Source organism: Chlorocebus sabaeus, chromosome 6 (assembly GCF_047675955.1).
Source record: "Chlorocebus sabaeus isolate Y175 chromosome 6, mChlSab1.0.hap1, whole genome shotgun sequence".
Lineage (NCBI taxonomy): Eukaryota > Metazoa > Chordata > Mammalia > Primates > Cercopithecidae > Chlorocebus > Chlorocebus sabaeus.
The window spans coordinates 28,534,394-28,551,704 of NC_132909.1; the positions used below are offsets into that span (position 1 = coordinate 28,534,394).

Below are 17,311 nucleotides of genomic sequence, written 5' to 3' on the forward strand. Positions count from 1 at the left end.
TACTGTAATGATGGATACAAGTCATTATACAGTTGTCAAAACCCATAAGATGTCCAGTACAAAGAGTGAGCCTGAATATAAACTATGAACTTTCATTAATAATAATGTATCAATATTGGTTCAACAATTATAACAAAAGTGCCACACTAACACAAATTTAATAGCAGAGGAAAGTTGGAAAACAACTAAAATGTCTTTTAATAGGGAGGGGGCAGGAGATACACCGGAACTCTGTACTTCCTGCTCCATTTTTTTGGATACTTAAAACTGCTCAAAAAATAATTTACAAAGTTCTGGGATAGGAAGTTTACCTATCTATTAATTTACAGAGGAAAAAAAAAAGAAAAGAGGAAAGAACAACCTTGAGGAAGCCCAGTGAACCCCTCTTCCCTAGCTGGAGTATTTCCACTTCTGCAAATCAGGAAATCTCTCCAGTGCTTAGAGATTTGGGATCCTTCAGAAGCCTTCTGGCCGCCACTTCTCTGATGAGCTGATGTCCAAAAAATTCCCAGAGAGGCTGCTTGGGCAGCTCTTCAAGAAGTGCTCTTGGCTTTCAACGAAACAGATCCCAAAGGCTGGAGACCTCATTCCGCCAGTTTCTTACTTCTGTGCAGGGGTTGTTGTTACTCTTGCTATTTTAATTCACAAAATGTATGGACTTGTGTCTCTGGAGAAGAGCATCGGTCAGTCAGGCCTATAACCGCTTCCTGGAGTCTGTCTCCTAGGACAGATAGGGCAAGGAGCTCTTCCCACCATTTCCACCTCACGAGGTGGTTACTCTCACAAGTGGAGACTCTCACTTCTTCAGTCTCCAAGACAGAAACTTGGATGCTTCAAAAAGTGCTGTAATGTATGAGAGACCAGACAGAGGTGTGAAAATGGACTTCAGCCACCTCCCCAGCTAAAAACTAGCAGGAACGTGGAGGGTGCTGGGAACATGGAGAGGGAATGGTGGGATTTTGCTCATTTCTCTATCTGGGCAGAGGGTGTGATCAAAATACAGCTATTCTGGTGAACTTTATCCCTAAATCCATATCAGCTTTAGCTCCAGCTACTGGTTATTCTGGAGGAGGGCTGGGAAAAGTCAAGGGCAGATGAATTTGGAGGTCACATAAAATATTTCACACTGTTTTCCTGTGATTATATAGCAACAAGAAGAAATAGTAACTGCCAAAGTGATGGGTTCCTCCAGCGTCTCTTATGCTTTAGCAAAAAAAAAAAAAAAAAAAAAAAAAAAAAGAGAGAGAAAGAGAGAGAGAGAGAAAACAGGGAGAGCTTCCAGAAGCATGTACTCTGCAGGCAGTGCTCAGTACAGGGTGTGCAAACACAGGGCACAGAAAGGCCCCCAGGAAGCCAGGCCTTTTCTCTCCTGGCATATTGAGCGGCTGCTCACAGCCCCCCTTTGCCTATTGCATAAAGTTCCTATCCCAGAAAATTCCAACCTAACCATTCACAGAAAAAGCTGTCCTTTCCCTCTTATCTCCCAAGCCTTTCCATTTTGGAAAAGATTTTCTAAACATTCTTAGAAAGAGTGCATTCTCTCTCCTCTGCCCACAGGTAACAAGGGGATGGCAGATGTTTCAGAAACGGCACATTATAAAAAAAAAAAAAAAAAATCCAATGTCACTAAAACCAGAATGGAAAATGTTTTATACATTAACAAACATTGTAATGAATTTGCACAACCTTAACCGACTGTATACCCAGCATAATGAAATGGTCTCCATCCTTTCAAAGAAAAAATTACGTATGCTAGCACATAGCTTTAGAAAAGCATTGTTCTTTAAAAAAAAGAAAAAAAAAAAAACCCTGCATTTTTCCCACCTACCATGTAATTTGTGAGATGCATTTTTAAATGTTCTGCAACAGCAGCGGGCTTCATCAGTCAGATGATACCGATAGATAATTCACCAAACCGTCACATGATCTTCCATCACTCTAAAAGACGCGAATATATTGCCACAAGCTTTGGGAATAATGGGTGCACCTGTTTACGGTGTCACCTCTGTTTGCTAATTGTCTCCTTGAGCTACATTTTACTTCTAATGCATTTATTTTTGACAGGCAGTGTCTATTTAGAAATCACATTACTTCAAGTGCAATTGTTCTTTTGTCTATCAAGTAAATGAAGTGTTGTTATACAGATTTCAGGTTCTGATTAGTCAAGTATCAGGGCCCCAAAAAGGTCAATCAGTTATTTACCTGAGGTAATAGAAGGATGACAGACATCTTGAATTTTCTTCAGTTCATGCTATAGGCCATAGCATTATCATTACTCAACTCAGTTTAACTTCAATGTATATTCCAGGGGTTGGCAGGCCAAAAAGGTGCACTCCGGGGACATGCCTAGAGATTTGTATCCACAAAGAATTGTCGGCAGGTAGATCTTATGTTTTCACACATAGTTGTTACCAAATCAAACACATAAGCCCTGGAAAAGGCCAGCAGTTGTGGCCAAATGAGTGTGGGGGTGTGAGCACCTATCTGATGACTTGGATGAATTCACCTTAAAAGTAGGTATTTTTAAATGATTTTTTGAATCATTTTTCTCTCCAGTTCTGATTGGATGAGTTAGTTTAGAGGGATATAAAGGTGATCACAACCAAAACAAAAACCCAGTAACGACTGTGGAAAAATAAACAGTGCTGTCCCTGAAAACTGGAACCAGCTAGAACCGGGACTGCCTTTGGCTCCTGTTCGGGTGCAACCTGGGTGCCAGCTGCCTCCGGGAACGGCAGTGGGAAGGCCGCACACACAGACACTGGGCTGTGGCATCTTCATTCATACAAGCAGAGGCGGGGGACCAAGCTAGCACGAACGCAGGACACAAGCCAAATTTACACAGGCATGAACACACTCAGGTTAAATAGCCAGAAGATACTCATAGGAGGAGGAGGAACGTAACCTGAACACCAACGCGTTTCCTGGTGTTCAGACCCACATGTCGAAATCTCAAGTACCCTCAAATTATTCCTATAGATAATCCACCTGACTTACCGCCTCAAAAGCAACCCCAACCATGAATCATAAAGACAGTTCTATATTTAGGAATCACTTGTCTCTTAAGTGGATCATCTACAGTTTCTTTTGCATTCCTCCTGAACTCTCCATCCACAAATTGTTGATTCTCTCCCCCTCCCTGCCTGTGCATAACTCTCCCTCCACATCCTACACCATTAAATTATCCCTGGTGCAACTTCCAGTTGAGCACCAGCCCAGTGACCACTGTCTCCACCAAGCCTTGCTCACCCAGAGCCTCCTGCTGAGCCCTCATGTTCAACCTGCCCCTCTCCGGACACCCACCTCGTACAGATGTGTGCAGGGCGGCCCCCCCCCCCCCAGGTAGGTGGCAGGGCTCCTGTGGAGTTCCAGGGACCACCGCTACTCAACACACTTGCCAAAAGAAAGAGACACAAAAAGCCACGCTTGCCTTAAGTCACATTCTAAATTGGCTCCCTGGAGCCTTCCCCTACCTTGTTCACTAAAGACCGAGAGTGTTTCCTTAGTGTTTAGCATATGCTATGTAACCTGAGCGGGACTTGCATTGTATCACTAGTTGTTTTTCCAAAGTGTTTTCCCATCAGGACCATAATTATATGCAAACTACTTGACTTAGAACCATTCGCAAACAGGTTTTAAATGTTCACTAAGATAATTCCACTACCTAAAAGCAAGAAAAGGGGGAAGACACAGGAATCCGTTCTTGGGGACCCTAAGGCCAGCGAGACTGGGGAGTTCCGGCTTGTGGAAGCACAGAACATGCTCAAGAAGGAAAACCCCCACGACATTTTCCACTGAAGCAGCGAGGAATGCTCGCTTCATTCTCCAATTTATTTCAACTCTAAGTACTCTAATCATGGGAAGTACTTTTTGCTTTTTAAACAGCCTGCTTGTTTTTACAGGTCAAGAGCATAAATAAAACAGTCAAGTTGAAAACTTGGAAAGCTCGTTTGTAGGAGAAGGAAGTAGTTATGGATCGTCCATTTGTTCAGACACCAGGCAGTTCTCAGGAGGCAGCTTCGCCCTACACAAACGTCAGGGCTCTAGAGAGCCAGTGCTCCCTGGGAGGGTCGAGAAGCACCCTGTCATCCTGTCTTGAGGGAATCCTTCTTGGGGAAAGAATGGGGGTTGTCAAAACCACACCAGAATTATACTCTTATATAGGTAAAGTTTTAATTCAAATTAACATCCAAGCCAAGTGTTAAATCATGATGGGATGAGAGGTAGACTAATAGCACCGACCATAGACGCACGGCTGAGCTCTGATTGGGTGTTCCCGCAATAGTAAGAATCCTGAAATTTACTAACTATGAAATGTACTCATGTCACCACTAAAGTGGGTCCTGATGAGTGAAATTAAGTGCCTACCAATTACAATGCAGGATCTAAACACTAGTAGATCATTTCTCTATCGCAAAGGATCTCAGGAAAATGAGAAGCCCTGAAGTCAATATATTTAATGTGATTAATATATTTGGGGGGAGGGAAGGATGAGAGGGGGAGAGAAAGGGAGGGAGGCTGGGGAGGAAGATGGAAGAAAAGAAAATCACTATCCATTTTTTCCATATGAGAAACCATATAGGTGTGCCTCCTGCCACGAACAGATATCATAAACAAATAAGCTGTATTCCTTTGCAGATCTCTGTGTGTATGTGTGTGTGTGTGTCTCTGTCACACACACACACACACTCAATTGCTGATAAGCTGAAAAAGAAAGCGAGACTCACAAAGCACCGTGAAAACTCACTATCAATACCAGGGTCATTGGAGCAGAGAGAAAGAACTAAAGTAAGGAAGGGTCTAATAGAGGAAAAAATAATCGCTGGGACAACTTCACAAACTGGTGAGACTCTCTGTGTCTGAAGGCAGACAGGGAGTCGGGAGATGCCTGAAGCCGTACCCACAGAGGACAGGACGGGGTGTGCCACGAGTGGCAGAGGCTAACGCCAGAGAAGGAGTTGGCCCCTCCCTCCCATGATGCCAGGCAGGGGATGCAAAGATGGACAGGGTTGGTAGCAGCTCAACACCACAATAAGCCACCAAGACCACATTTTTATTCCTACCTTTGCTCTATTTTTCCTTTATTCTGAGTGTGCTAGAAGAGTCCCCCCCCTTTTCTTCTTATCAAACATTCCTAATGTAGTGATAAAATGAGGAAGAATGAAAGATTATTATAAAACAGGACTTTTATGGCTAGTGTCTATGGAACAGTCACACTGTTACATATATTTGCTCTAAGTAATCAGGAATGTATTGGTATTTTGAAATTATGTATCTCTAATAACACAAAAGTACTTAAGAACAGAAATAGACAGTAATGGAAAATGCAGTCAACTGTTGACAACATATAGAATTTCTGAAAATAATTTGCAGAGAACAGCACAGCAGATGAGTCAAAATTTTCACAAAAATATTTCTTGCCTCCGATAGTCCAATGTAATTCATTTTCTATCTCTGTTCATTAATCATTGTTAAAATTAGTGATCCATTTCTTCCACTCTGCCATCTGCACTCAGCTTCGTAACAAACATGACACCTTCCTGCATAATAAAACCTGACAACTACTAGGATGCATTTCCAAATAGCTTTCTGCATATTTGCACCTCTATAACGGATTCCGTTGTCAGACAAAAGTGGATTATTTAACCAGAGTTCTTTCTTTATCAATTCTGAACACAGATGTGTGTGAGTGAGTATGTGTGTGTTAAAATATGATCAAGAAAAAAAAATCCGTTAATTTTAATTAAAATGCATTCTTCCTGCCTTAAGTAGAAGGTATTTTAAATCCAAGTTCTGCCTGCCAATATCACTCACCAAAAGCACAGTTGGGAGTATTATGCTTGATATATGAAGTTTACGTAAATAATTCGTGGCTTCATCTTGTAAACTTTTCTAATAAAAATGATCTTGACATTCCAACCTCCTTTAAAAAAATTTCATTTTAATATCCTGCTCTATTTTGTTTTTCAGTCTTTGATCACAGAATTTCAAATAAATATTTTTAGGGAAAGACAAAACAATCAAGGAGCAGAGAGATACAGACGAGAACACCAATGAATAATTAAACACATGCCAACCGTTCCCTTGGGGAAGCCACCACTGGGTCCAAACCACAGGGAAGGATTCTTGGTCTTTCTGGATGACAGGCCACATGGTGCCAATCAGTCTGACCGTGATGGGGATGGAGATGAGAAGTTACTTTGGCCTGGTGGTGACTCACGCCTGTAATCCCAGCACCTTGGGAGGCTGATGCAGGAGAATTACTGGAGCTCAGGAGTTTGAGACCAACCTGGGCAACAAAGCGAGACCCCATCTCTACAAAAAAACTTAAAAATTAGCCAGGCGTGGTGGCTTGTGGCCGTAGTCTCAGCTACTCGGGAGACTGAGATGGGAGGACTGCTTGAGCCCAGGAATTCAAGGCTGCAGCGAGCTGTGATTGTGCCTCTGCACTCCAGCCTGGGCAACAGAGCAAGACCCTGTCTCTAAAAAAATTTAGCCAGCCATGTTGGTATGTGCCTGTAGGTCTAGGTACTTGGGAGGCTGAGGCAGGAGGATCTCATGAGCCCAGGAGGCTGTGGCTGCAGAGAGCCATGATCACATCATTGCACTCCAGCCTGGGTGACAGATCAAGGCCCTGAGTCTCAAAATACATTTAGAAAAAGGAAAGAAAAGAAAAACCTGGGACCTTATTCTTACCCTTTGACAGAGGAGTCTCTTAGGAAGAAAAACTATGAGCTCTGAAGAAAAGAGTACCCACATGATTGGGAGGGCAGACCTGTGTCCCTACAGCCAGCCTGGACTGAGTGGGAGATGACAAGGTGACACCAGCTGGAACCATGATGAAAAAAGGCAGCTTCTATATCTCCACTATCCTGCCTAGTCCCAGCCTGTCTCCCCTCGCTGCCCTTTCCTCTGAATATGGCAAGCCCTGAGCAGGGACCACACGCAATTCAGCCCCTTCCTGAGTGTGTCTCCCCAGCAACTGCCCATTTCTGTACAGAGGGAGGTGCGGGGTGGACAAGGTGCCTCAGACACACTCAGCCCTTAAGAAGCACATCACACAGTAGGACACACTAGAGGCATGCAGATGTCTCTAAACCAGGATGGAGTGACAGATGCTCTGATGAAGGGAGACCTGCAGAAGGAAAGGTCCCTCCAGACCTGCAGGAGCGGGAGGTTGGAAGAGCATGTGGGGGAAGGTGCAGAATTCAGGCGGCTTCTAAGCTGATCAAGACATCAACCAGCAAAGTTGAAGAGGGCTGGACTCCTGGCAGCAGCAGAGGCCGGCAGAGGATTGCACCCGAGCATTTGGGAAATGTTTGGGCTGGACTGAGGGACTGAAGACACGACTGAGGCTGCAGCTGCTGTTCCCCTGTCTTCAAGGGACATAAAGTCATGGGGCACAAGCGGGAGACTGAAGAGGTAGCACCCCGAAGGCACACCCAACAAATCACATGCAGAGTCAAAGGCACCAGCTCACAGAAGGCAGAGCTCTGTAACAAATTGCACTTTCTTTGAAATTAAAGAAATGGCTGTGAGATGAGTGTTGGTCAATGAATCTCTCTCTCTCTCTCTTTCACACACACACACACACACACACACACACACACGACTATTGACAGAGCAGAACTTTTTGTTTAATCCCCCCGGTTTATCTTTCTCTGTCCTCACAGCCTGGTGTGGAGCTTGGAGCGGATCCCCTAACTAAGCCTGATTAGAATGAGAACAGTCAAAAGACAAACTTTGCAAAAATCAAGGTTTAAAATAGAAATAGCAACTGACCCTCAGCTGCACTGCTGCCGGCTGGGACAGTGACAATAGCGACTCTTTTGTTAAACTTCCCTGTGAGACGTGCTCACCAGACTGGGGTGGGTGTGTGTGTGTCTGTCTGTCTCTTACATGAGAAAGTGGGAAAAAGGTTTTAAAATAGCCTTGGCTTCAAAAAAAAAATTAATCGCAAATTACCATTCACCCCTTAGCAGCCAAAACGTCTGTTGATTCATTTAACATATACAAAATCCAAAGCTTTCCTATAAATATTTCAGAACTTGAAACCTTCCATTTTGTCTCTGGCCCTGAACAATAACACACACACATGTGTGCACACGAATACACACACACACACACACACACAGAGGCACAACTGCGGGGGGTGGGCTGGGGGGATCAGGGGAGGGTGTGAAATCCCCTCCCCCCAGCATTGTCTCCCAGCCACCCGGCTCCTCTAGCCTGGAGTTCCCTCTTCCCTTCACATGTCTGCATCCTGACACATTCAATTTCAGGTTATCAGCACATCTGAATTATAGAATACTGATGGGGATAGAGGGCAGGCCTCTCCGGGCTGATTAGCACCATTTAAGAAAGCTTTCACCAGCCGGCTTCATTGGCTGGGAGCGCCACCATGGTGGGTGGCCTTTCTGTATTAGAAGTCAACACAGAGCTGTCTCATTTGAATTAAATATGGACAAAAAGAAAGATCTGATTATGCTTATTCATAGCTAACCTTTCAAGTTCACCAGGCTGCCAAACTTGGAAGTGAAAACTGAAAGTTCCTTTCCTGTTGCAGGATTTCTTATTTTCTTTTGCAGTTTTTCAGTGTAGTCTGAAATGAGTGTGTGTAGGGTGTGTGTGTGTGTGTTTGTGTGTGTGTGTGTGTGTGTGTGTGTGTGTGTTTAAATTTCAGCCTAGCCCAGTCTGGGAGTTTCTAGAGAGATGCATCAGAAGAGATTCAGGGAAAAACTTTTAACTTAGAGATAAAAAACAATGGAAACGCAGGGTCTGATTTTAACCCATAAATGTATGAAATACACACACGCGTGCACACGCACACACACAACTTACTTCTTCTTGCAACAGAATGAGTAGCTGAAAATCTGATTCGTGTAAACAAATTTTTGACTTGGGGCTGAGTGGGGCAGCAATTCAGAAAAGGCCAAAATGCACTGAAGATTGGAGTCGCCGAGTTGCGAATGATACCACCTTTCACAGTGAGTGGCATTACCTTTATGTCGTCACCTTCACAGACACGCACACACCCCGTTATTTTTAATTTCCATCCTTCCTTAGCAATGGGCAACTCCTTCAACACTGAGTTAATAAAAGGAGCTGGTCGGGGGGAAGGTCCCTGCGAGATGCCAGGGAATCTGGTCCCAGTGGGTTCTGCTGCCAGCTCCACGGGTGATGGCACCAGAGCATGGCTTCTGTAGGGACTCTGGGTTCCAGAATCCAAGACAGGGCAGGGACCCAGTAGATGCTTTCCAAAATCATTACGCTAGAGACCAGCCCTGGCATTCACATAAGCAGCCAAAGCTGTGGTCCCATTCAGTTCAGTTCAACAAATATTTATTGAGCATGTACTGTTTGCTATGCACTGTGCTGCATCCTGGGGTCTCACAGAGGAGCTGCACCATGCTGCACCCACCAACCAGCCCTCCTCCCACCTCCTTCTCAGGGCTCATTGCCTTTGCCCACCTAGGGGACACCAGGATGTCCTCCCTTATGCCTATCTATGCTGTGGAGTTCTCTATCACCCTGAACTTCCTGTCCCTGAGCGCCCACACCTGACGGGCTTGGTGCCCTAGCACCCCTGCCTTGCACAGGTCATTCCCAGGAGGGTTGGCCTTGGCTCTCCATTTATGTTGCAAATTCCATCAGGGTAGAAATTATGTCTCATTCTCCTTGGAGGCATCCTCAGAAACTCCCAAATATTGAGGTAACCAGTCTCCACCGGCCACTGGGACAGAAACAAGGAGGCAGTGTGGGCATGGCAGAGTCAGGCAGTCCCTCCCTGAGGGTGAGGTTCCTCTATTTCCCCACCATTTCAGGGAGGTGACACTGTTGCTCCTCACTCTCCACCAACCACCCAGGTCCCTCTGACCACCTGGCCACCCGAGGATGCCATAGCACTTCACGAACACCAGCAAGACAAGTCCACGTTGCGTCTCCAAGCCTCCAACCATGGATGAGCCCTCCCTCCCTGGGGCAGCACATGCAGGGGCAGTGGCATAGATGACTTCAGGAAGCACAGGGCTGCCTTGCTGCCCACCTGTCAGTCCCCAAAACCCACAGTCTTAAAATACAGGAGCAAAGACTGCCACCAGGCTCCAAGGAAGGTGGCCTCTGAGTCAGCACAAGCCACATGCTTTGACCCGTGCATCAGCCCAAAGTTACAAGGTACAAGTGTTTGTCATGTGGATGCCTCAGGGAAACTCAGTGGTACAGCTCCATGACTGTCCCTTCTCACCTGCACCTGGAGGACCTATGTCCTGGGCAGCCGCCATGGAAAAAGAGGAAGAGAGGACAATGAGGAGACCAGTCAGGCAGGCTCAGCCTCTCACCTGGAGTTTCCCGCCGACAAAGGAGCACCAGGCTCTGTGTTCTTACTTGTCTTTTATGGGTTGGTGGAGTTTTTCTTTGATGAAACACCACCATCGCCACCTAAACCAAACCATTATTTCTGAAAGGGGTGAACTAGATTTCTCATCACTAGCTTTGAACCTGCAGGCCTCCCATGGTGCCAGTAATTGCATTGCCAATGAGACGCAGAAGTGCACCCACCAGCAGCCTGAGATGTAAAGCAGGGTGGGACTCCTCTCAATAAAACACTCACCAGGATGGACCAGCCACACTTCTGATGGGTGCGGGAGCCCTCCCCAGGCGATGGTCAAGGAGGTTCAGGAAACACTGGCCACTCTCACCCCATTCCACACCTCAGTCATCCACAGTCCCCTTCCACAGTTCCCATCGTAACTTTGTGCCATCCAGACCTTCATTTTCTTAATACTTTTTAAAATTAACTTTAAATCAACTCACTTTTTTTTTTTTTTTGACAGGGTCCCGCTCCATTGCCCAGGCTGGAGTGCAGTGGTATGATCATAGCTCACTAGCGTTTTGAACTCTTGGGCTCAAATGATCCTCCCAACTTAGCCTCCTGAGTAACTGGGACTACAGGCATGCACCACCACATCTGGCTAATTTTTAAATGTTTTGAGAGACAGGGTCTTGTTATGTTGCCCAGATTGGTCTCAAACTCCAGGACTCAAGTTATCCCCCGACCTCGGCCTCCCAGAGAGCTGAGCCATAGCACCTAGAGGCATGAGCCACTGTACCTACTCTTTTTTTTCTTCTCTTTATAACTTAGCCTCACCTTAAGCAATAGCATCTGCAAAACTCACAGCTATAATGTGCTAGTTGTATTTTTCTAATAGGTCTTTAGATACTCAATAATCTATGTTTCATGCAAAATAGTGTCACACAGTGGGAGCCACATTTGTAGAGAGCTCAATAGGTGCAGCTGAGGCTGTGGAGTCAATGGGATGGGCCAGAGTGTCTGAAGCATGAAGGTCTTGGTCTCCCTATTTCTAGGAGCAGGACTGGGTTTAGGGGGTATAAAGGCCATGCTCACACATCTGCCTGTGCCTGCTCCTTCTGCTCTGAGGGCTGAAGCCTTTGCAGGTTTGCTAGACTCTACCAAGTATGGTGGCCATGGCTGGTGCCTGGGTCATAACTTCCTAACAGAAGGCCATCAACCTGTCACTTCCCAACCTAGAGAAGGACTCTCAGTGGCAGCACAGCAAGTGGCCAATGAATTTCCTTCTGACTCCATCCTGAACTCACCAAGAGTCTCTCTCACTGCCAAGAAAGCTCTACCTGAGAATTGCCAATGGCCGACACGCAATGGAGGTTGGCCTTGGGCTTGGACCACCAACCTTCCTCGCAGCATCTCACTATAGTCACACAGCTGTGGCTTCTGCCCAAAAACACTCCAGCAGAAGCTCTGCAATAAGTAGGAGAATCCTCTTATCCTACCCAGCAAACTCTAAACAGACAACTCTAATGACTCCATGAAATACAGATATTCCCTGGATTGAAACAACTGCTGTGATGTTCCCCAACTGGAACATGGAAACACCTAATGCCCCGCAGGAGGCAGGACTCAAAAGTCAAAGAACAGACACTTTACACTGACCTGTTACAGTACGGAGAGATGGCATTCTCCAGAATTCAAGTCTAAAAGAAACACATTTTAGACATCGGAGTCACCTCTACGTTTTTCAAGATCCTAATGATCAACAGTAAACTAGTGAAAAACCCCAATAAATGATCTCTTAAAAAGGGAGAAGAAAGAAGCATCCAATGGCTGGGCATGGTGGCTCACGCCTGTAATCCCAGCACTTTCGGAGGCTGAGGCAGGTGGATCACTTGAGGTCAGGAGTTCGACACCAGCCTGGCCAACATGGTGAAATGTTGTCTCTAGTAAAAATACAAAAAAAAAAAAAAAAAAAAAAAAATTAGCTGGATGTGGTGGTGGTGCCTGTAATCCCAGCTACAGAGGAGCCTGAAGCAGGAGAATCGCTGAACCCAGGAGGCAGAGGTTGCAGTGAGCCAAGATCGCACCACTGCACTCCAGCCTGGGTGACAGAGCAAGACTCTGCCTCAAGAAAGAAAGAGAAAGAAAGAAAGAAAGAAAGAAAGAAAGAAAGAAAGAAAGAAAGAAAGAAAGAAAGAAAGAAAGAAAGAAAGAAAGAAAGAAGGAAGGAAGGAAGGAAGGAAGGAAGGAAGGAAGGAAGGAAGGAAGGAAGGAAAAAAGAAAAGAAGCACCCAATGACCACCTATCTGTCCTTTCGCATTTTAAACAAACAACTGCGCTTACTGGCTGGGTCTACAGGCTTGTAGCACAGCCTCTGGGACACCAAGATGACACTGGGAGATGATGGAAAGTTCTGGAGCATGGGGATTGGGCTTCTAGCCTTGGAAAAGCCATTGCCATTTTATAGCCCCTGAAGCAGTGGCTCTTAGACCTCAGTATGCATCAGTCACCTAGAGGACTTGTTAAAACACCGACTGCTGGGCCCAACCCACAGCGTTTCTGATTAGATGGATCTGGGGTGGGGCCTGGGATTTGCATTTCTAACAAGCTCCCTGGTGACGCCCATGCTGTTGCGCCAGGACCACAGTCCTGGTTCTTCTCAGAACCCGTTGCTGCATTTTTTTTCTGTAAGGGAAAGACGGTAACAATCCCTGCTCCCCGATGTATCGCTTTGGTAATGTGAAATTTTTGATCATCAGAAGAGTGTGAGGTCTTTTCTCTTTAAAGTGTAATCACCCATATATGAAAGCATCAGAATATAAATGACGCAGAAAAAGCAAAAACCTTGGATGCCAGTTCCCATTCTGTGCAAAATCACTACCTTCTCCCCACCCCCAACTGCAAACAAAATGAAAAAGGAGGGGTTGAGTTGCTACAAGTTTCTCTTAGGTTTAATCTCAGAAATGTATTATATTTTTAATGTTATACTTATTTGAATGCAATAATAAAAAAATAAAAATTTTTGGCCAGGCACAGTGGCTCATGCCTGTAATCCCCAGCATTTTGGAAGGCCAAAACAGGCGAATCACTTGAAATAAGGAGTTCCAGACCAGCCTGGCCAACATGGAGAAACCCCACCTCTACTAAAAATATAAAAATCAGCTGGACGTGGTGGTGCACACCTGTAATCCCAGCTACTCAGGAGGCTGAGGCAGGAGAATCGCTTGAACCTAGGAGGCAGAGGTTGCAGTGAACGGAGATCATGCCACGGCACTCCAGCCTGGGTGACAAAGCAAGACTCTGTCTCAAAAATAAAATAAATAAATAAATATTTAAAAGATAAAAGTTTTTGATGACTACATATGACTTATGTACTAAACAACTAACCACACAAAAATACACATTTGGGAAGCATTCATCTATCAAAGATGACCAAGGTGCTGGCTGATGAGGAGTGGTGGTGATAAAGCACTCTTCCATAACACATTTCAACTACCTATGAAACAGGAAACAACTAGGCATTATACAACTACATATTGAACATTTTTTGCCAGAAAAAATATCCAGAAACACCCCAGGATTAGAGCATGCCTTTCTTAGATTAAACCTCAAGATGCTGGGCTGTACCTGGTTATCTGTGAAGCTCTTACTTTTCTCACGTTTAACAGGAGGATGGAGCTAGTTTCAGCTTTAACGTCCCTTCTGTCACCAGAGTCATTGGAAGTGGCTTGGAGGTGAATTGGTTTTGTAGGTTGTGTAGACGACACCTTCATGGTTAGCATATTTGCAGCCACCAATGACGTCTCCATGGCCAACTACTTCCATTTAAACACAAAATGGACTAGTATCTTATTCTTAGATGGAAGGGTCATGGCCAAAATGGCAGCCAGTGGAGAATAAACCACTCAGGATAGCTCCACATGGCACACACAGACCCCCGTGAGGACCAAAGAGGAGACACTAGGAAGGAGGCCAGTAACAACTTGTCCTGCTGCCCTAGTTCTACAGAGTCCAAAAACCCTAATGACAAGATAGCTGGCTCTGTGTGCTCAATGTTGACCAGGTCAAAGACAGCAATCCAGAAAGGACCCTCACTTAATTTCCGTGTTCTCGGCTTCAGAGTTTGAACAAAGAGGAATGGAGGAGCTTTCAGACTCTCAGAGTGAGCAGCTCCTCCAGTTGCAATGGATCCGCCCAGGAGCAGCACCAGCTCGCTGAAGGTAAGCTGGCCTTACGGTGACCACCTTCCCTCCCAGATCTTCAGCCCCTCCTGGGAGGCAGGCCAGCAACAGCATTTAAGGCCCCCAGTATTCTCCAACACTGTGCTGTTTAGTTCTTCCCTATAAACAGAGTCAACCTAAAGCTGGTCAGCTGCTAGCCACATGGTGGTAATGAGCTCAGGAGCCTGGAGTTCACTATTATTTCTGATTTACTCTCTTCCTGATCTTTCATTTTATCAGCAAAACATCCTCTTGGCAATGGTTATTAAGCTAAAACTTAAATAAAAAGAAATGCAAGGAAGAGTTTGCAAAAGGCACGGCGTGTGAAAGGAAAATATTCAGACCCCAGACTTGGCCTTGACCTTTTACTGTCTTTTAACATTAAACATTTGCCCCACCTTCGAAAAGATAAATGTGGCTTTTGATGACAGCCAATGTTATCTGAGGATTAAAATAGCCCTCTTACAGTGCTCAACATTAAAGTCTTCCGCGTTTGCAAAATTGCAAACAGATGCAACTCAAGTACCTGCAAATAATCTGCCAAGACCAATTTCAAAAGGGAGATTTCAAAATATGTGGAAGTCATTAGGACATGTATTATTTTTGCAATGAATAGGCGCCAGGAGTGTCTCAAGGAGCAGATGGGTGCTACTTTGTTTATAAAAGATCAACAGAATATTCGGCTGTAAATGAAGACATATAAGCTATATGAAACAATTATGGTAAAATGGCGAACATTTCAAAGCTAATTGTAATGGTCTTTTAAGATCTGAATTCCTCATTTCTTACTGCATGCTAAAATATCATTTTAGTTTTGGATCTTGATTGATATAATTACCAAAATGACAGAAAATTAAAGTAAATGCTGTCAGTTTTACTGTTGTAAATGTTGTCACTTTATCACTTGTTTACAGTTGCACCAATACTGATAAATGAATATTTTTCAACATGAATAAAAAATGTGACCTCCGTCTCCCGGAAATCTTCAAAAAGGACAGCCCCAAACGTTAAGAACCCAAGCAGACAGAGTGAACCTCAAACTGCATTATAACAGAATCCCGAATAGCCTCTCTCCTCCATAGGCCCGGCTTCAGAGAGCTCCTGTTGCTAATAAAAATCTCCATGATATGACAGAAGGAAACAGAACCAGCAACCAATCACCCTCACTCGGGTCTTTCTGGACGCCTGTGTCACCGCCCAAGCAGGACTGAGTTAAGCCCCTATTCTATTTTCCTGTTTTATATTGGTAATCATGTGAATTAGATAATTACTCATGGAAAATGTGATTAAACATACGTCGCTATTGCCAATACCGAATCATGAAGAAAGGGCATTTCTGCGAATTGCTTTTAACATAAATAGCAAACTGGGCTCATAAAAAATGTCCAATTAGGCCAATACCTAATGATAGATGGGCTGATCCCATGACTTGCACAGATGCAAATTGCACGCAGGAAAAATGAGGAATCGCATACGACGTCTTGGATCTATGTTTCTACACAAAAGACCTCTTTGCCCAGGATGGTTTCAGAATTTCACAAACTCCTACAAAGTTGAGTCTCCTCTTTTTTCCTTTTTTCTACCCTTAAGTTTCCGTGGGGCCTTAAATTCTGTGAGCTGCAGAAGGACTCACTCCACAGCTGTAAATTTAGGGGACGTGGGAGACAGAAAGAAAAAAGGAGAGAGAAACTTGGGCTAAAGACACAGGTCTGGAAGGAACAGCAAGGAAGCCACAGAGGCTGCCGCCAGCTGCCCCCAGTGGTCTGCAGATGCAGAGGCCTCCTGGGGTCCAGCCCTCTCCTCCCACCCCAATGCCTCTCCATGCTAATCACCCCTAAGCACTGGAGTAGTTTCCAAGGAGGCTGTTGGCTTCAGCATTTCCTTCCTCTCTTTCCTGAGTCACCAGCACCACTTTTCCGTAAATCTTTCAACCAAGCGCACACATTCTCCCATGACAGGGTCTATGCAGACGAAGACCTGCACCCTACAATCACTGATGAAATTTGTATTGACTCCAAAATCAAAAGTAATGAGAAGAAAATTGGTTCACAGCCTGACCCGACAGTTCCAGACTGCTGTATTGAAGTTGCAGAAAGACATTTTTTTTTATTGTCTCCAGATTTCAATTAACGACATCGAGCCACCCCATCCTGGCCATTATTAGTTTGAACAGAAGATCAGATTTAAGAAGTTTCACTAAATTAATTACTGTAATCGTATCCTGCATTTCTGGAAAACCTTCCTGTTTTGTAAAGAAAAAAAGATGCCTTTCACAAATTGAGGGACACATGTGGACCCCCAAACCAAATGCATCCACCCGAATCCCTATTCTTTAGTCTCATGTATGTGCTTCTGTGTAAAATGTACATGGATGTAGGAGATGTCCACTCTTGCAGGATCGTGAAATCCTAGCCCATCTCAGCTGCAACTATGTCCCTGTAAATATTTCTTGTTAGGTTTTAGCGCCCAAGCTAAAATTTCCTCTTCTCACCACCCCAAGCTCTAAAGCCATATGTTCCCACCAAATTAATAAGAGTAAACCCCACCGACAATCACCCTAAAAGCCACAAACAAGAGCCATCCTCTTTTGAATGAAAAAAAAAAAAGGTGGGGGAATAGATCCAGAGACACTATGATTGCCCCTATCTTGAGTAAAAATGCAAATTATGCCACACGGTGCTAAATTATTCTGGGATATTTCATAATGTGAATTAATACCCACTAGAGGCTAAGCCGAGATCATCAAACTCATTTCACATAAGACAACGAATTTAACCACCCG

At 44.7% G+C, this 17,311-nt stretch overlaps 1 protein-coding gene across 12 annotated transcripts in view; it reads right to left on the minus strand.

The window, feature by feature from the left end:
• Positions 1-17,311, minus strand: part of ZNF536 (zinc finger protein 536) — a 486,990-nt gene that overhangs the window by 439,199 nt on the left and 30,480 nt on the right. The window contains exon 1 of one of the 12 annotated variants that reach the window (XM_037991370.2): positions 2,203-2,617. The exons of 10 other annotated variants lie outside the window; for them this stretch is intronic. The gene's annotated coding sequence lies outside the window, so the exon portion shown is untranslated. Of the gene's footprint in view, positions 1-2,202; positions 2,618-17,311 lie in introns of those variants that run through there. One more of the 12 variants, XM_037991374.2, reaches the window with a different exon arrangement.